The 21,490-nt window shown below is 47.0% G+C and overlaps 1 long non-coding RNA gene across 9 annotated transcripts in view; it reads right to left on the bottom strand.

Annotated features, from left to right (window-relative positions):
* Nucleotides 1–200: 200 nt before the first annotated feature.
* LOC149653644 (uncharacterized) overlaps nucleotides 201–21,490 on the bottom strand; it is a 100,955-nt gene continuing 79,665 nt past the window's right edge. For 7 of the 9 annotated variants that reach the window (XR_016371382.1, XR_016371381.1, XR_016371387.1 and 4 more), the window contains 2 exons: nucleotides 2,822–2,930; nucleotides 201–2,733 (listed from right to left, as the gene is read on the bottom strand). This is a non-coding gene — a long non-coding RNA (uncharacterized LOC149653644). The remainder of the gene's footprint in view (nucleotides 2,734–2,821; nucleotides 2,931–21,490) is intronic. The other 2 variants (XR_016371388.1, XR_016371386.1) reach the window with 2 other exon arrangements.

Here is a 21,490-nt window from a genome sequence, read left to right on the forward strand (position 1 = left end):
GTGATGGGTATAGGTGAAAGTCTGAAATTTTGCTTGCCGCGAGGACTGTCAATCCTAGCTATTGTTTCCAAATTTCAAGTTCCTACCCTATATGCTTTTCGAAATATCGCAGGTGAAATTTACCTTATTTTGTCACTCACTCACTCACTCACCGATCATCAAAATTCTAAGGTACTTCTAGAGGAGATAGAAACTTAAAATTCAGGATTTAGTTTTCATTTATTTTATAAAGCACAGAAAAATTAAAACATCCCGAATTTTTTATAAAATTGTTCTTTAGTTCTTTATTTTAAAACTAGATGGCGCTGCCGTCTTTTCAACAGAAATAGTGTGTGTTCTTGATGAAAGGACGTAATGGTCCAAAGTTAACCGAAAGTTAAATATATATTAAAGCTAATAGGAGTAGTAGTTTAATAGAAATGTGTCGTAACTGATGCTACATTCTTTTATTAGGATATCGCGTACAATCTTTATTGCATATTCTCTGCGGGTCGAAAGGGGTAATTCAGCGTAAATATGGACAAACGTTAGCGATTATATTGGCAAACGAAGTACCACGAGAGGGTCTTGTTTTAATATAACTACCGAAGTATAACGAGAGGGTCTACAAAAAGAAGTGAGATCCTAAGAAAAACATTAACATGTACAAAAATGGGCCAAGCCTCGCTTCGTGCCCTCTCCGCCGTAAAAGTTCTGAAATCCCATGTAGAGCCAAGTCTGCCTTTTGGTCTCATTCAATCGCCAATTGAACAATTATGTTATAAATTAAGTACTTTTCCTAATTAATAACCAATATTCTTTGACTCTATCATTATTATACATCTTTGTTCGTATCAAAAATATCGTGACTTGGCAAGCGCAGGTGTACATAAGGTTATGCATAACTCGCCTTATAAACTTGTAAATAGGGTTATGCATAACTCACCATATAATTTGTACATAGGGTTGTGCATGACTCATCTTATAAACTTGTACATATCCCCTCGACCATAAACGATTTAGTGAATATCCCTTCGACTTCCTTTTAATTGCGATTGCCAAGTCACGATATTTTTGATACGAACAAAGATGTATAATAATGATAGAGTCAAAGAAGATTGGTTATTAATTAGGAAAAGGACTTAATTTATAACATAATTGTTCAATTGGCGATTGAATGAGAACAAAAGGCAGACTTGGCTCTACATGGGATCTCAGAACTTTTTAGGGCGGAGAGGGCACGAAGCGAGGCTTGGCCCATTTTTGTACATGTTAATGTTTTTCTTAGGTTAATTATACTTGATTGAGTTTAATTTAACGGCTTATCTTGTTTATCTTGTGTGGATTTATTTTATAATAAAAGTTTCAATAAAATATTAACTTAAATTGCAATTACCCTAAAATTTTAATGTATGCGCATACATTTTAATGATCATTTAGATTAATTTGAAAGTGAAATAGGAAACTACTGTGGCTGTACGAAAAACTTGTGATGTTTTAATCTTAATTTGAGCGTGGTTCGTGAGAGTGGATTAAGCTTAAAATTTATTTGAATTTTTTACCCTATTTGCAATGTTTAGTGCAGTTTAATATTTTTGCCATATATTCATCATTATGGTACCCTAAACTTTTGGGTAGTTTAAACAGTTTATTTAAAAGTTATTTGAGCTTTTATCCAAAAATGTATATTTTGGTTTAATTTCACGTTAATTATATTTAATTGAGTTAAAATTAACGTAGGATTGTGTTTTGGCAGTGTACATTTAGGCTATAAAATGAGTTTAAATGTATACTTCACCTTAATTGCAATTTTTAGTGGAGTTTTCGATTCTTATTTTACCCTAAACTTTTGAATTTCGCGCCTATTAAGGTGCTTTCGAGATAATTTAAATTAGCTTAAGTGTGAAAGAGAAAACATGGGGCTTTACCAACGGCTTGGTTAGATACAATCTTAATCAAGGACATCTGAGTTTTCATCCAAAAAAAATGTACATTCGGGGTTTAATTTCACGTTAATTACACTTAATTACGTTGAAATTAACTTGTCGTCAGTGCTCATTAAGCTTATAAAATGACTTTTAATAAATAATTCACCTTAACTCTAATGTTTAGAGGAGTTTTTTATTATTTCCAACACATTGCGTTAAATTTTTATCATATCCTGTGCTAGGTTTGTGGTAAAGATTATCTATACAATATGTTAATGAATGATGTTATTCTATAGTTTAGCTTGAATACCAGTAATTAAATCAAATACCTATACAATTCATAGCAATTTAAACCAATAAACAAACGGCAACGTGGACTGTGGAAATAGCAAACAACGTAACCCTCCGTTTCTAACGTGGTTACGTTGAGAGAATCTGTGATGTAAACATGAAAATTATTTGACTAATTAAATTATATAACGACACTGTCCTCCTGGATTAACCAGCACCACTGTTACTTATGAATTAAACAATCCACTGTTGGTAACAAATAGTTTATAAAATGATAACGTAACATCACAGTATAACTGATTCAATAGGACCAAAATTGTTTTAACGAATAATCTGGTCCTCTACATTGGTTTAGTTTTAAGGAATTATATCACACACCTTCACAATTAGTAGCATTTTAGTGAGATTAACAAATAATGAAACCGCGTATACCTGTCCTCAAATGAGAATGTTGAGTGAACTGCGCTAACCAGTAACCTATACACCACTCTTTTAACTGCCGTAGGAAAACACATTGAACATTTTGTGATCTTTCCTGTAATATTTTGAAGTTGAATTCTTCACAGGGTGAAAACACTACCGTTGATTTCTAAACCATTAACAAATAATGAAACCCAGTATACCTCATACGTAACTCTCCGTTTCCAACGTGGTTACGTTGAGAGAATCTGTGCTGATGTAAACATGGAAATTCCTCTACATTGGTTTAGTTTAAGGAAATATATCACACACCTTCACAATTAGTAGCATTTTGGTGAGATTAACAAATAATGAAACCCTGTATACCTCAGTCCTCATATATTTGTTTGTAGCAGGAAACGAAGCAGACTGCGTATTTTTGGAATACAGAGCTGGAAATGAGCTTTTTTTATCTTGAAAGGGGAAAGACTATATAAATACTATATTTCATAGACAAACTAAAATACAACTTAAGCCTTGGCCGTAAAGAACGTTCAAAAACTTACTTTAAATGATATAAAAACCTCTGTTAACTGTAATTATTTACCTGAATTACTTTTCTAGACGAAAATTCGACCTGATAACGACCTATTTCTTATTAAGGGTGCTACAGTTAATTAGAAAATACATATAAAGGTGCTCAAGCTCGGATGAAATAGTAAAGTAATCTGTCAGCGTCTACTGCTAGATAGTCTGACTCAAAAGTAATTTTGACGTACTTTCAGAATTAACTAAAATTAACATACTTAGAGTTAATTGATTTAAATTAAACTAGCCGATAGCACACCTTGAATACATAATTGTTAAATTAAGAGTATTCCGAAAAGTATCTTCGCTCTAGTTTTTCAGTTAGAGGTGGCTAAATATCACGAAAAACCCCATGTTAATCTCCATAGGAAAAATGGTAAAAGCATGTGAATTTTGCTTTAACGTTACAAAAGAGTATCAAGTCATATCTACAAGGGCCTACCGGCCCTGTAGAATAAGTTTAATTAGGAAAGCGTATTTAATAACATCAAGAGCAAATCAAGCAGGAGTACCCCAATATGAACTTTGAAAATTTTTAAATATAATACAAATTTGTTTGATAGCTTAGAAAGTGCACTCGAAGTTGATATGATTCATTGATTCGTTGAAATCTTCTAGAGAAAAATATCGATTCTCAACATGATCTGGCTACTAACCCCATCTTTTTGAAATCATAAAAATGATAGGCATTATTCCTTAAGAAATATATTGACTTTTTCAGTGATTTTATTTGGCGACATCTGTTTTCTGATTTCATTTTAAAAAAATTATGAGCTAATCTTTGATAGGCAATTTTGATAGTTATGAAAATTTCTGGAAAGATAAGTCGTTTTTTGAATTATATCGAAGTTTTTAATATATTTGAACGTTAGCAAGTGTAGGTTTATTCTATAAGAAGATTCTGTACTTGGTGGTCGTTATAACCCTCTCAAACAAATAAATAAAAGTAAAATAAACGATGGTTCAACAGTTCAAACTGTGAAGACGGAGCTTCTTGTATATAGAAGTTCCGTGCTGTCACTGATGTGAACGACTACTCGAGGAGGAAGAACGATTCCACGAAATCATCCAAACGTAGAAGTAGATAAATTAAAGTGTAGATTTTCTGATTTTTATTACCCAGAGTTTTTAATTGCAATTTTTGCCTTTAATTATTATTAGTTAACCGTTTATAGTAGATGGTTTAGAATAAATCAAGGGCGAATAATTTGAAAAAGTTTGGATAGCAGCTTTTGAACTATAGACGGTTAAAAGTCAAACTTGAGAAATGAGATTATGCAAATTATATGAATATATGAAAATATTAGAAATTCTACAAAATCAGGAAATATCAGGAATCGATTAAACAGAATAAAATTAGGTAGAGACCAAATGAATTTGATGGAAAACAATCAAATTTAAAGTCCGGAAATTAAATAATCGATTAATTTAGTCGTTTCTAAAGATTTCAATTTGATTTGATAGGCAAAAAATCTCTCTAACAATGAGAGCCAATCTAACATATTGAAGGAAGATTTGATAGTTTGACCATCTATGACTTGTTGAGAAGGAAAAAATCTATCTAATAACTTAATGCCAGCATATAGCTAGAAGAATTGATAGTTTCGCCAAATATGGTAGTTTGATCAGAGATAAGGGAGGTGAGATGGTGTTAAATATTTTAATATCAAAAGTGTATAAGTATTGGTGGAATTATTTTCTGTTAAAAATGTAAAAACCCAGGCTTAAAGTTTTTCATTTGGTGCATTTCTAAAACCCCTTTAGTGCCTTTCCGTCCTCCAAAAATACCAATGACGTAAGGGGAAAGTAAAAGTGTATGGAAGTGAATGGAAAGGTACTATTGGTAAAAACCACCCAAGATGAAAATACAAGCTTCCAAATGAAAAACTAGAGTCGCTTGGGAAAAATATTAGTAGGATGGGGCTTACCCCCAAAAACTTTCCGACCTACCCAAAAAAGGGGAAATCACCTTGGCGACTTAAAAGCAAGGTTTACTCAGTAAACTTAAAGCAGAAATATATTACCTTATACGAAGTTCACTTCAATAATGGTTAGTACCGTGGGCATCATCTATGAAGAGAAATCGGAAAAAAATCTATGCAAGAGTGAAGAGGTGTGAATTTTTCCCCCTCCCGACGCGCGCTAGTCGCGAAGAGAAACATTTTTCCTCTCGAGAGAGAACTGTGATAAATGGCCACTGCCAAGATAATCTGACGTTTCCTATAAACGGCGGGATTCAACTGTATTTCGCGCAAGTGAGAAACCGCTGCATAAGATACAACCATGATACGATTGTAAGAAAAGCACATTTTTCTCACTATGCGACGCTAGTGTTTTTATTTTCACCTCTCTGCCTCGCTGTTCGGGAGGAACGGTACCGTTTCTAGCCTGTAAAAATACTTCATAGATGATGGCCGGCGCGAGGTAGGGAGAAGTGAACTTCGTATAAAGTAATATATTTCTGATAATCGCCAGCACCCTCTCTTCGCCTGCCACCGGATAGCCATCATCCTCTTCTGTCTGCCACCGGATAGCCAGAACCCTCTTCGTCTGCCACCGGATAGCCAGCACCCTCTTCTGTCTGCCACCGGATAGCCAGCACCCTCTTCGTCTGCCACCGGATAGCCAGCAAACTCTTCGTCTGCCACCGGATAGCCACCACCCTCTTCGTCTGCCACCGGATAGCCAGCACCCTATGCGCCTGCCACCGGATCGCCAACACCCACTCCGCCTGCCACCGGATCGCCAACACCCTCTACGCCTGCCACCGGATCGCCAACACCCACTACGCCTGCCACCGGATCGCCAACACCCACTACGCCTGACACCGGATCGCTAACACCCACTACGCCTGCCACCGGATAGCCAGCACCCTATGCGCCTGCCACCGGATCGCCAACACCCACTCCGCCTGCCACCGGAGCGTCAACACCCACTCCGCCTGCCACCGGATCGCCAACACCCACTCCGCCTGCCACCGGATAGCCAGCACCCTCTCCTCCTGCCACCGGATCGCCAACACCCACTACGCCTGCCACCGGATAGCCAGCACCCTCTCTGCCTGCCACCGGATAGCCAGCACCCTATGCGCCTGCCACCGTATAGCCAGCACCCTCTCCTCCTGCCACCGGATCGCCAACACCAACTACGCCTGCCACCGGATAGCCAGCACCCTCTCTGCCTGCCACCGGATAGCCAGCACCCTCTCTGCCTGCCACCGGATAGCCACCACCCACTTCGCCTGCCACCGGATCGCCATCATCCTCTTCGCCTGCCACCGGATCGCCATCATCCTCTTCTGTCTGCCACCGGATAGCCAGAACCCTCTTCGTCTGCCACCGGATAGCCAGCACCCTCTTCTGTCTGCCACCGGATAGCCAGCACCCTCTTCGTCTGCCACCGGATAGCCAGCAAACTCTTCGTCTGCCACCGGATAGCCACCACCCTCTTCGTCTGCCACCGGATAGCCAGCACCCTATGCGCCTGCCACCGGATCGCCAACACCCACTCCGCCTGCCACCGGATCGCCAACTCCCTCTACGCCTGCCACCGGATCGCCAACACCCACTACGCCTGCCACCGGATCGCCAACACCCACTACGCCTGCCACCGGATAGCCAGCACCCTATGCGCCTGCCACCGGATCGCCAACACCCACTCCGCCTGCCACCGGATCGCCAACACCCACTCCGCCTGCCACCGGATCGCCAACACCCACTCCGCCTGCCACCGGATCGCCAACACCCACTACGCCTGCCACCGGATAGCCAGCACCCTCTCCTCCTGCCACCGGATCGCCAACACCCACTACGCCTGCCACCGGATAGCCAGCACCCTCTCTGCCTGCCACCGGATAGCCAGCACCCTATGCGCCTGCCACCGTATAGCCAGCACCCTCTCTGCCTGCCACCGGATAGCCACCACCCACTTCGCCTGCCACCGGATAGCCACCACCCACTTCGCCTGCCACCGGATCGCCATCATCCTCTTCTGTCTGCCACCGGATAGCCAGAACCCTCTTCGTCTGCCACCGGATAGCCAGCACCCTCTTCTGTCTGCCACCGGATAGCCAGCACCCTCTTCTGTCTGCCACCGGATAGCCAGCAAACTCTTCGTCTGCCACCGGATAGCCACCACCCTCTTCGTCTGCCACCGGATAGCCAGCACCCTATGCGCCTGCCACCGGATAGCCAGCACCCTCTTCGTCTGCCACCGGATAGCCAGCAAACTCTTCGTCTGCCACCGGATAGCCACCACCCTCTTCGTCTGCCACCGGATAGCCAGCACCCTCTACGCCTGCCACCGGATAGCCAGCACCCTCTACGCCTGCCACCGGATCGCCAACACCCACTACGCCTGCCACCGGATCGCTAACACCCACTACGCCTGCCACCGGATAGCCAGCACCCTATGCGCCTGCCACCGGATCGCCAACACCCACTCCGCCTGCCACCGGAGCGTCAACACCCACTCCGCCTGCCACCGGATCGCCAACACCCACTACGCCTGCCACCGGATAGCCAGCACCCTCTCCTCCTGCCACCGGATCGCCAACACCCACTACGCCTGCCACCGGATAGCCAGCACCCTCTCTGCCTGCCACCGGATAGCCAGCACCCTATGCGCCTGCCACCGTATAGCCAGCACCCTCTCCTCCTGCCACCGGATCGCCAACACCAACTACGCCTTCCACCGGATAGCCAGCACCCTCTCTGCCTGCCACCGGATAGCCAGCACCCTCTCTGCCTGCCACCGGATAGCCACCACCCACTTCGCCTGCCACCGGATCGCCATCATCCTCTTCTGTCTGCCACCGGATAGTCAGAACCCTCTTCGTCTGCCACCGGATAGCCAGCACCCTCTTCTGTCTGCCACCGGATAGCCAGCACCCTCTTCTGTCTGCCACCGGATAGCCAGCAAACTCTTCGTCTGCCACCGGATAGCCACCACCCTCTTCGTCTGCCACCGGATAGCCAGCACCCTATGCGCCTGCCACCGGATCGCCAACACCCACTACGCCTGCCACCGGATCGCCAACACCCACTACGCCTGCCACCGGATAGCCAGCACCCTATGCGCCTGCCACCGGATCGCCAACACCCACTCCGCCTGCCACCGGATCGCCAACACCCACTCCGCCTGCCACCGGATCGCCAACACCCACTACGCCTGCCACCGGATAGCCAGCACCCTCTCCTCCTGCCACCGGATCGCCAACACCCACTACGCCTGCCACCGGATAGCCAGCACCCTCTCTGCCTGCCACCGGATAGCCAGCACCCTATGCGCCTGCCACCGTATAGCCAGCACCCTCTCCTCCTGCCACCGGATCGCCAACACCAACTACGCCTGCCACCGGATAGCCAGCACCCTCTCTGCCTGCCACCGGATAGCCAGCACCCTCTCTGCCTGCCACCGGATAGCCACCACCCACTTCGCCTGCCACCGGATCGCCATCATCCTCTTCGCCTGCCACCGGATCGCCATCATCCTCTTCTGTCTGCCACCGGATAGCCAGAACCCTCTTCGTCTGCCACCGGATAGCCAGCACCCTCTTCTGTCTGCCACCGGATAGCCAGCACCCTCTTCGTCTGCCACCGGATAGCCAGCAAACTCTTCGTCTGCCACCGGATAGCCACCACCCTCTTCGTCTGCCACCGGATAGCCAGCACCCTATGCGCCTGCCACCGGATCGCCAACACCCACTCCGCCTGCCACCGGATCGCCAACTCCCTCTACGCCTGCCACCGGATCGCCAACACCCACTACGCCTGCCACCGGATCGCCAACACCCACTACGCCTGCCACCGGATAGCCAGCACCCTATGCGCCTGCCACCGGATCGCCAACACCCACTCCGCCTGCCACCGGATCGCCAACACCCACTCCGCCTGCCACCGGATCGCCAACACCCACTACGCCTGCCACCGGATAGCCAGCACCCTCTCTGCCTGCCACCGGATAGCCAACACCCACTACGCCTGCCACCGGATAGCCAGCACCCTCTCTGCCTGCCACCGGATAGCCAGCACCCTATGCGCCTGCCACCGTATAGCCAGCACCCTCTCTGCCTGCCACCGGATAGCCACCACCCACTTCGCCTGCCACCGGATCGCCATCATCCTCTTCTGTCTGCCACCGGATAGCCAGAACCCTCTTCGTCTGCCACCGGATAGCCAGCACCCTCTTCTGTCTGCCACCGGATAGCCAGCACCCTCTTCTGTCTGCCACCGGATAGCCAGCAAACTCTTCGTCTGCCACCGGATAGCCACCACCCTCTTCGTCTGCCACCGGATAGCCAGCACCCTATGCGCCTGCCACCGGATAGCCAGCACCCTCTTCGTCTGCCACCGGATAGCCAGCAAACTCTTCGTCTGCCACCGGATAGCCACCACCCTCTTCGTCTGCCACCGGATAGCCAGCACCCTATGCGCCTGCCACCGGATCGCCAACACCCACTACGCCTGCCACCGGATCGCCAACACCCACTACGCCTGCCACCGGATAGCCAGCACCCTATGCGCCTGCCACCGGATCGCCAACACCCACTCCGCCTGCCACCGGATCGCCAACACCCACTCCGCCTGCCACCGGATCGCCAACACCCACTACGCCTGCCACCGGATAGCCAGCACCCTCTCTGCCTGCCACCGGATAGCCAGCACCCTATGCGCCTGCCACCGTATAGCCAGCACCCTCTCCTCCTGCCACCGGATCGCCAACACCAACTACGCCTGCCACCGGATAGCCAGCACCCTCTCTGCCTGCCACCGGATAGCCAGCACCCTCTCTGCCTGCCACCGGATAGCCACCACCCACTTCGCCTGCCACCGGATCGCCATCATCCTCTTCTGTCTGCCACCGGATAGCCACCACCCTCTTCGTCTGCCACCGGATAGCCAGCACCCTATGCGCCTGCCACCGGATCGCCAACACCCACTCCGCCTGCCACCGGATCGCCAACTCCCTCTACGCCTGCCACCGGATCGCCAACACCCACTACGCCTGCCACCGGATCGCCAACACCCACTACGCCTGCCACCGGATAGCCAGCACCCTATGCGCCTGCCACCGGATCGCCAACACCCACTCCGCCTGCCACCGGATCGCCAACACCCACTCCGCCTGCCACCGGATCGCCAACACCCACTACGCCTGCCACCGGATAGCCAGCACCCTCTCCTCCTGCCACCGGATCGCCAACACCCACTACGCCTGCCACCGGATAGCCAGCACCCTCTCTGCCTGCCACCGGATAGCCAGCACCCTATGCGCCTGCCACCGTATAGCCAGCACCCTCTCTGCCTGCCACCGGATAGCCACCACCCACTTCGCCTGCCACCGGATCGCCATCATCCTCTTCTGTCTGCCACCGGATAGCCAGAACCCTCTTCGTCTGCCACCGGATAGCCAGCACCCTCTTCTGTCTGCCACCGGATAGCCAGCACCCTCTTCTGTCTGCCACCGGATAGCCAGCAAACTCTTCGTCTGCCACCGGATAGCCACCACCCTCTTCGTCTGCCACCGGATAGCCAGCACCCTATGCGCCTGCCACCGGATAGCCAGCACCCTCTTCGTCTGCCACCGGATAGCCAGCAAACTCTTCGTCTGCCACCGGATAGCCACCACCCTCTTCGTCTGCCACCGGATAGCCAGCACCCTCTACGCCTGCCACCGGATAGCCAGCACCCTCTACGCCTGCCACCGGATCGCCAACACCCACTACGCCTGCCACCGGATCGCTAACACCCACTACGCCTGCCACCGGATAGCCAGCACCCTATGCGCCTGCCACCGGATCGCCAACACCCACTCCGCCTGCCACCGGAGCGTCAACACCCACTCCGCCTGCCACCGGATCGCCAACACCCACTACGCCTGCCACCGGATAGCCAGCACCCTCTCCTCCTGCCACCGGATCGCCAACACCCACTACGCCTGCCACCGGATAGCCAGCACCCTCTCTGCCTGCCACCGGATAGCCAGCACCCTATGCGCCTGCCACCGTATAGCCAGCACCCTCTCCTCCTGCCACCGGATCGCCAACACCAACTACGCCTTCCACCGGATAGCCAGCACCCTCTCTGCCTGCCACCGGATAGCCAGCACCCTCTCTGCCTGCCACCGGATAGCCACCACCCACTTCGCCTGCCACCGGATCGCCATCATCCTCTTCTGTCTGCCACCGGATAGCCAGAACCCTCTTCGTCTGCCACCGGATAGCCAGCACCCTCTTCTGTCTGCCACCGGATAGCCAGCACCCTCTTCTGTCTGCCACCGGATAGCCAGCAAACTCTTCGTCTGCCACCGGATAGCCACCACCCTCTTCGTCTGCCACCGGATAGCCAGCACCCTATGCGCCTGCCACCGGATCGCCAACACCCACTCCGCCTGCCACCGGATCGCCAACACCCACTACGCCTGCCACCGGATCGCCAACACCCACTACGCCTGCCACCGGATCGCCAACACCCACTACGCCTGCTACCGGATCGCCAACACCCACTACGCCTGCCACCGGATCGCTAACACCCACTACGCCTGCCACCGGATAGCCAGCACCCTATGCGCCTGCCACCGGATCGCCAACACCCACTCCGCCTGCCACCGGATCGTCAACAGCCACTCCGCCTGCCACCGGATAGCCACCACCCTCTTCGTCTGCCACCGGATAGCCAGCACCCTATGCGCCTGCCACCGGATAGCCAGCACCCTCTTCGTCTGCCACCGGATAGCCAGCAAACTCTTCGTCTGCCACCGGATAGCCACCACCCTCTTCGTCTGCCACCGGATAGCCAGCACCCTCTACGCCTGCCACCGGATCGCCAACACCCACTACGCCTGCCACCGGATCGCCAACACCCACTACGCCTGCCACCGGATCGCTAACACCCACTACGCCTGCCACCGGATAGCCAGCACCCTATGCGCCTGCCACCGGATCGCCAACACCCACTCCGCCTGCCACCGGAGCGTCAACACCCACTCCGCCTGCCACCGGATCGCCAACACCCACTACGCCTGCCACCGGATAGCCAGCACCCTCTCCTCCTGCCACCGGATCGCCAACACCCACTACGCCTGCCACCGGATAGCCAGCACCCTCTCTGCCTGCCACCGGATAGCCAGCACCCTATGCGCCTGCCACCGTATAGCCAGCACCCTCTCCTCCTGCCACCGGATCGCCAACACCAACTACGCCTGCCACCGGATAGCCAGCACCCTCTCTGCCTGCCACCGGATAGCCAGCACCCTCTCTGCCTGCCACCGGATAGCCACCACCCACTTCGCCTGCCACCGGATCGCCATCATCCTCTTCTGTCTGCCACCGGATAGCCAGAACCCTCTTCGTCTGCCACCGGATAGCCAGCACCCTCTTCTGTCTGCCACCGGATAGCCAGCACCCTCTTCTGTCTGCCACCGGATAGCCAGCAAACTCTTCGTCTGCCACCGGATAGCCACCACCCTCTTCGTCTGCCACCGGATAGCCAGCACCCTATGCGCCTGCCACCGGATCGCCAACACCCACTCCGCCTGCCACCGGATCGCCAACACCCACTACGCCTGCCACCGGATCGCCAACACCCACTACGCCTGCCACCGGATCGCCAACACCCACTACGCCTGCTACCGGATCGCCAACACCCACTACGCCTGCCACCGGATCGCTAACACCCACTACGCCTGCCACCGGATAGCCAGCACCCTATGCGCCTGCCACCGGATCGCCAACACCCACTCCGCCTGCCACCGGATCGTCAACAGCCACTCCGCCTGCCACCGGATCGCCAACACCCACTACGCCTGCCACCGGATAGCCAACACCCTCTCCTCCTGCCACCGGATCGCCAACACCCACTACGCCTGCCACCGGATAGCCAGCACCCTCTCTGCCTGCCACCGGATAGCCAGCACCCTATGCGCCTGCCACCGGATAGCCAGCACCCTCTCCTCCTGCCACCGGATCGCCAACACCCACTACGCCTGCCACCGGATAGCCAGCACCCTCTCTGCCTGCCACCGGATAGCCACCACCCACTTCGCCTGCCACCGGATCGCCAACATCCACCCCGCCTGCCACTGGATAGCGAGCACCCTCTCTAGAATTTTGATAGAGGAGGTCAGGCATATGGGTCTGAATGCCTTCGCCTCGAGATAGCAACATTTCCCAGGGTTATGAATAAAGATGACCTTAGAGCTTTTCCATTCAAAAGGCATACAAAGTCTATAGATCTTGCATAACGGAGAGATGATGTAGTCTAAGCCCGCCTGCAAAAGCAGGCAAGGACATTGGAGACTTGCTCACAGAAGGTCCGCCAGGAGTCCTTCTTAGCAGCTCTAAAAGCCCTGTTGTAGGTATTAAAGGACTGCCTATATCCAGTCCAGTCACCCGTGCCCTTGGCTTTGTTAAAGAGCCTGCGCGTGTTTTTCCGAAGCCGGCTGAGATCCGCGTTCCACCAAGGGACAAGCCTCGAGCAGTTAACGGTCTTAAGTGGGCATTTACGGTGAAACGACTCAATGATGGAGCACGGTAAGTCACCAGCAGCCCTATCAAGACCCTTAGGTGAAGTAAGTTTAGGGGTGTGACCATCTCCGTAGCGTAGGATTAGGTCTTTCCTATACCCGGCCCAATTGGTCCGTTTTGGATTGCGTATCTCCGTCCCCAACGGGACAGAAGTAGTCGCGACATTGAAGCAGATGTGCCTATGATCCGAAAGAGACGGCTCATTAGACACATGCCAGTTAGACACGGAAGACGCGAGGTTTTCTGTGACTAGCGTGAGGTCAATTACCTCCCATCTATTAGAAGTAACAAAAGATGGTTCATTGTTTTGATTGAGAATATAGAGTTTACAACCAACTAAATATTCAAGTAGATCATCACCTCTCCTGTTGCAGTCAGAACTGCCCCACGTGATGTGATGAGCATTGGCGTCCCAGCCAATGATTAGTTTGTCCCCTCTCTTCTCGCATTGATTGACCAAATTGATCACCTCAATTGTCGGGAGTGAGTCCGCATCATGGCCAAAGTATGCAGAGTAACCAGGACACCGCAGTCTTGAAGGGCCCAACGTCAACGCCTGGACTGATCGAAGTAAATGGCTACTATAAAACCCGGCACGAAACTCTACCCGGAGATGACAAAGATATGCAATATTTCTTCTCTCCCGTGAATAATTTGATGGACTTAATGACGTTGGAAAAAGATGTAGGATAATTTCTTTAAAATCTAATATACAGGGTGGAAACCTTTGTCAGTCTAGATACTATTCCCAAAGAATTGGTGTCATCAGAAGGGGATAATAGAAGAAAAATGACACTTTGTATACTTTAGTCATGAAACATGATTCTTCCCGGGATCATGACACCATTTCTGTTTGCTCTCCCGCTCATCAAACTTCAGATGGGAATCGCACCGTGGTAGGGTCAATTCTATAACTGTTAAGTATAAGCAGTCAACCCAGAAACCTTGATTGTCTTGACGTGGGACAAAATCCACCAGCGCATACGCCTTGTCAAATAGTTAAGCAGCGCTAATAGAATTATGATGAGCTAGGAACTTTTTATCACGTATGTGTTTCGGTTTAGTAGCTTTGTGCACTCCAAATGTTTTAGCTAACTCCATTTTCACTCAACGCATCTAGGCGGACTTTGTGGGAGGAGCTATCTAGACTAATCATTATGTACGACGAATTTTACCTCTTGAATAATATATCTCGGTGCGTGTTATACCTTGCCCCCTGACCTTGATACCAACCAATGAAATCACAGTTAGAAAGATGCAATCAGAATTAGGAGGCGTCACATGACGTGTACTAAGTTCTCAAGCCCGGTATACCCACAAAATTAACATACGATGCATGGGGACATGATGTATTCCTGTTTTAACCAATAGGATTTCACTTTATCCATATTTCCACCCCATAGGCCAGCGACTATTTCGAACAATTTCGTGACGTTCCTTGCTTTTCAATTATACCGGCCAATTTGCACGTTAAATCAAGAGGCACCATTACGCTGCAATCAAATAATCCTCGGCACCCTCCAGTAATTCAATCCAATTATTTAAAAGAACCCATTGACTTGAAGGTTCTCGCAGCAGGTAAGATACGTGGAAACGCGAGTCAAAAAAGTTTAAATATTCGTCGTGTCGTGGCGCTAGAGGTTCTGCCATAAAAAACCACGCGTCGTATCTCCAATCCAGTCCAACTCTGTTTAATGGTCCTGTACCCCCAGTAGCACTGCCGACGTAGGGCCTACATGGTCGGCGTTGTGTGTTACCGACGAGTTGGTAAAAAGTCACTAATAAGTCGGGAGAGTAATGGTTTGAAAGTCGAAATGTCCGCCTGGAGGGACGATGGCCCGCCGGTTTTCCTACTGTTTTGAGGCTACTATAAAACGACTGTTGGCCGACTATATGTCGGCGTCATTATGCCTACCTAAAGCCGCGCTCAATCCGACGATTTCGCGGCTTTTTAGTATAGGAACGGTAAATCGTCGGTAAAGGGCTGGTAGAGTAAGGGTTTGAGAGTCGAAATGTCCGCCCGGCGGGACGACGGCCCGCCAGTTTTCAGACTGTTATGAGGCGACTATAAAACGACTGTTGGCCGACTATAGGTCGGCGTCATTATGCCTACCTAAACCCGCGCTCAATCCGACGATTTCGCGGCTTTTTAGTATTGGAACGGTAAATCGTCGGTAAAGGGCTGGTAGAGTAAGGGTTTGAGATTCGAAATGTCCGCCCGGTGGGACGACGGCCCACTAGTTTACCGACTGTTACGAAACGAATGAAATACGACCCTCATCCAACACGTTTGAGAGTCGACTTAACCGCCTGTCAGCAAGAGGTCCGACGCTTTTGCGACGATCAAACCTTAACTCGAGGCCCGACGGTTTTGCGACGATCAAGCCTTAACTCCAGGCAGGGTTGGCACGTTTTTGCCAGGGGTGGAAAAAACCGCGGTTTTTTCCAGGTAAAAACCGCGCGGCAAAAACCTTTTTGCCGCGGTTTTTTCCACTTTATGTGGAAATAACGAACTAAATTTTAAAAATAAAAAAATTCGGATTTGAAATGAAAATAAAACGTCCAAAATTCTACCATAATTATATAGGCTTATGAAGTGGGTTACATTCTCATTATAAAATGGAGAAAAAAACCGCGTGGCAAAGAACGTTTTGGCTTTGTTATACAAATAAATGAAAAATCAGTCCTTATTTTTCGCTCAACACTATTTTTTTCAACTCGCTAATTTTGAGTTTTCGAAACAGATTAAAGCAAGAAACTGCTTAAAAATTGTTTAGTTATCAAATGCGAAGCAACCAGAATCATTGGAATGTGAGCAAAATTTCGTAAGTTGTAAGTTAAAAGTGGATTTAGCTCGAACGATTAAAACACAGTAAATGTTATAAAACTGATTAAGATTGAGACATATTAGCTGTTGGAAGACCTATAATAACACCAATGACAAATACAAAGCCAAAGTTAGCATTTCTAATTATCATTTCAATAGGGAAAAGGTTTTTTCCAATTTTGCCGGTTTTTTCCGTTTTTGCCGGTTTTTTCCACTTTTTGCCACGTGTCCCGGCAAAAACTAGTTTTTGCCGGATTTTTGCCAACCCTGACTCCAGGCTTCATTCGCTTATAGTAAAGTTTACTGATACCAAGTATTGAAATTTCTTTAATACATTTTCAATGAAAATCACTTTAGAATTTGTACTTTGGTTATTTCAAGTAACATACAGGTTGAGCATCAATTATAACAATTTCAAATATTAAACAATGTATTCGATATTACACGACTAGTCGAATGGAAATATTAGCTGCCTAGCTAATTGGTTTTAACCAAAAGTAAAAGTTTTCAGGGCGAGTATAATATTTAAATCAATTAAAGCATTTATTAATATTCATTGTTAATATCTTCGATGTGGCCAGTTACTATCTCTTAAATTACAAAAATCTTAATGAAAAATATACACTTACAGATTTTTTAAGGAAAAAGAAAAACATACAATTCTAAAGGGTATTACTTGACACATTTTTCTCTTAAAATGTTTGAAACCGCATAAAAATTCTCAAATTAAAACAAATTGAGATCTATTTTGGAATTCAGTATTATTTTCACAACCAAAAATCTTTAAAATACTTAATATATAAGGTTTTTGAACTCCAAGCGCCCCAAAACACTTGCTTCTTTTATAATCAAACAAAGAAACTGAAGGTATACATAAACGTTTAAGTTTTGGTTTCATTTTCTATGGGTGTGGTTCCCAGCAGATGAGAAGCTAGGTAAAAAAGCAAAGGTTTATGCATAAAACTGGCTCTAAGTTAAATTGATAATTCAATAACAAAATTCAAACCTTACGTGACAAACGAAGACGTTTCTAGTTTATTTAGTGTGACAAAGAACCTTAGCGATGAAATTAAAAGTTAGCAAGCCTATAACTAATCATTTTCGACCACAAAAATCTCGTTTAAACATTGTAACGACCCAGCCGCGTCAGAGATACTGGAAAGGCTAACTTGCTTTCGCACTAGCAGCGCCCTCTTCGATGATGACGTGCATGGTTTCATTTTACTCTTTTAAAACGTGACCGTACCGACTAGCGGGAAGGAGTTGGTAATCAATTGGCAAAAATGGGTTACATGTTTTGGACGGTAGGCAAGTCTACTTCAAACCATCACAGTTCCAACTGTCGGATAAATGTCGGTTACTAAACGGCCTAAGAATAACTTTGCTTTTAATTTTACTCTTCTTAAACGTCACAATAACGACTAGCGCGAGGGAGTTGGTAATCAATTGGCAAAAAATGTGTTGGAATTTTCTAGACGGTAGACAAGCCTACTTCAAACCACCACAGTTCCAACTGTCGGATAAATGTCGGTTACTAAACGGCCTAAGAATAACTTTGCTTTTAATTTTACTCTTCTTAAACGTCACAATACCGACTAGCGCGAGAGAGTCGGTAATCAATTGGCAAAAAATAAGTTGGAATTTTCTAGATGGTAGGCAAGCCTACTTTAAACCATCTCTGTTCCAACTGTCAGATAGATGTCGGCATTGCCAACTAAAAGAAGTAGTCGGCTTCATGAGTCGGAAAAGTGTCGGAATAAGCATGGTACAGCTGACTGGACCGTAAACCGACTATTCGACCTTTAACCGACTTTTATGCGGAAGGCTTGTGCTACTGGGGACTTCTTTAGGGATGATAAAGGGTCACGAATTTACGCAAATGCCAGCGTTGGAGAAAAACAAGCCAGAACTAATCGGTCCAGTGCCCGGTTGTGAAGAATTTGAGCTTGCCCCTGAGGAGTATTTTGGGTGCATCTCCAGACTGCCAAACTTCCCAACCCTTTTGGGGTTTAAAACTGAATGTTCATATGACAAAATAAATAAGACAACTGTTGTAGCAAAATCTTCAATTTAATATCGTGGCGTTTTATATAAAAATATCACGAACAATCAAATTTTATTTTTTTGAAAAAATTGAAATTAAAAACAAACTAAAGGCAATTTAAAGAAACAATAACAAGTTGACCAAATGTTGTAGAGCTACAATAGGGCTAGAAAACCCTGGTGGGTGAATTTAACTCATTACGGATCTTCTTCGTCTCATTTTGGTTTTCTTTTCTGCGCATGAGCAGCCTGTGTGGTCGTCCATTATCCCTTTACAGGCTTTCAATTTGAATAAGGATTTGCGGGAAACGGTTTCTAACAGTTTCCGAATGGTTTTCTCAGTATCCGAATGAGCTTTCAGTTCCTGATCAGGATCATTTACATTTAAATTTAATTATTATAAGATAGGCAAGTTTGAAGGAGCATTATAATTCAATTGTCCGTTTTTGTAAACTGCTATTTGTTACTATTATGGCCAATTTCGATGGCGATTTACCATTATCGCCAAATTTTGGTCGCAATTACAATCATCGCAAAAAAATCGATCGCCAATTACGATTATCGCAAAAAAATCGATCGCCAATTACGATTATCGCAAAAAAATCGATCGCCAATTACGATTATCGCAAAATTTCAATCAAGATTACGATTCGAAACTTACCTCGAGCTTTTGATGATTATCATTACAAAGCAGGAAGACAATGGTCTCAATTTTATTTTGGATAAAAGCAGGCCCGTAGCCACGGGGGGGCACCAGGGGGCAATGCCCCCTCAAATAAGATTTCGGTTTGCCCCTAAATGCCCCTTAAAAAATTTTCAATGCCAACCTTATCAAATTAAGTTTTCATTTTGGTACACAAATATTAAAACTATTTAGAATGTATATCAACATATTTTAGACTTTATTGTCTTTATCTGTGTATATTCCTGATATACATGAATTTTTTACTTGATATATCCATGATTCATTTGTATGTTTTACATTCACTTTTGATTTGCATCCCTGATGCACTGGAATTTTTAGCTTTTCGTCGTTATCCTTGATATATATCGCTGGTTTTGTCATCCAGGACCAAAATATTATGTCAGGGTACAGCGAGGGGTCGGGCGTTTTGGAAAAAGTGCTCGGGATTTCGAAATCCAATTTGATTTCTTCGGATGACGTTTGATATCTTCGGATACCGTTTGATATCTTCGGATACCGTTTGATATCTTCGGATACCGTTTGATATCTTCGTATACCGTTTGATATCTTCGTATACCGTTTGATATCTTCGTATACCGTTTGATATCTTCGGATACCGTTTGATATCTTCGGATACCGTTTGATTTCTTCGGATACCGTTTGATTTCTTCGGATACCGTTTGATATCTTCGGATACCGTTTGATATCTTCGGATACCGTTTGATATCTTCGGATACCGTTTGATATCTTCGGATACCGATTTATTTCTTCGGATACCGATTTATTTCTTCGGATACCGTTTGATATCTTCGGATACCGTTTGATATCTTCGGATACCGTTTTATTTCTTCGGATACCGTTTGATATCTTCGTATACCGTTTGATATCTTCGGATACCGTTTGATATCTTCGGATACCGTTTGATATCTTCGGATACCGTTTGATATCTTCGGATACCGTTTGATATCTTCGGATACCGTTTGATATCTTCGGTTACCGTTTGATATCTTCGGATACCGTTTGATATCTTCGGATACCGTTTGATATCTTCGGATACCGTTTGATATCTTCGGATACCGTTTGATATCTTCGGATACCGTTTGATATCTTCGGATACCGTTTGATATCTTCGGATACCGTTTGATATCTTCGGATACCGTTTGATATCTTCGGATACCGTTTGATATCTTCGGATACCGTTTGATATCTTCGGATACCGTTTGATATCTTCGGATACCGTTTGATATCTTCGGATACCGTTTGATATCTTCGGATACCGTTTGATATCTTCGGATACCGTTTGATATCTTCGGATACCGTTTGATATCTTCGGATACCGTTTGATATCTTCGGATACCGTTTGATATCTTCGGATACCGTTTGATATCTTCGGATACCGTTTGATATCTTCGGATACCGTTTGATATCTTCGGATACCGTTTGATATCTTCGTATACCGTTTGATATCTTCGGATACCGTTTGATATCTTCGGATACCGTTAGATTTCTTCGAATTCCGTTAGATTTCTTCGAATTCCGTTAATATCTTCGGATACCGTTTGATATCTTCGGATACGGTTTTATATCTTCGGATACCGTTTGATATCTTCGGATACCGTTTGATATCTTCGGATACCGTTTGATATCTTCGGATACCGTTTGATATCTTCGGATACCGTTTGATATCTTCGGATACCGTTTGATATCTTCGGATACCGTTTGATATCTTCGGATACCGTTTGATATCTTCGGATACCGTTTGATATCTTCGGATACCGTTTGATATCTTCGGATACCGTTAGATTTCTTCGAATTCCGTTAGATTTCTTCGAATTCCGTTAGATTTCTTCGAATTCCGTTAGATTTCTTCGAATTCCGTTAGATTTGATAGCATTCCCCACTATAAACTACTTGAGGCCTTATTCAAAGCGGGAATTACTGGCACTGCTCTATTATGGTTGACTAATTACTTATCCAATCGCAAACAAAGGGTAATATTCCAGGGCCACCATTCTACTTGGGCTTCTATCGAGCAAGGTGTCCCTCAGGGTTCGGTCTTAGGTCCCCTTCTCTTTAATGTCCTTATTAACTCACTTCCATCTGTTGTGAAATTCGGGCTCGTTCTGCTTGTCGCAAACGACACTAAACTCTCCTATCGCATTAAATCTGGTCTAGACTTTGCCAACCTCCAAGCGGATTTGGACTCTGTTGAAGCCTGGGCCACT

This window comes from Phalangium opilio, unplaced genomic scaffold, assembly GCF_054372755.1.
Source record: "Phalangium opilio isolate 3A_F unplaced genomic scaffold, DU_Popi_V2 ptg000082l_1, whole genome shotgun sequence".
Lineage (NCBI taxonomy): Eukaryota > Metazoa > Arthropoda > Arachnida > Opiliones > Phalangiidae > Phalangium > Phalangium opilio.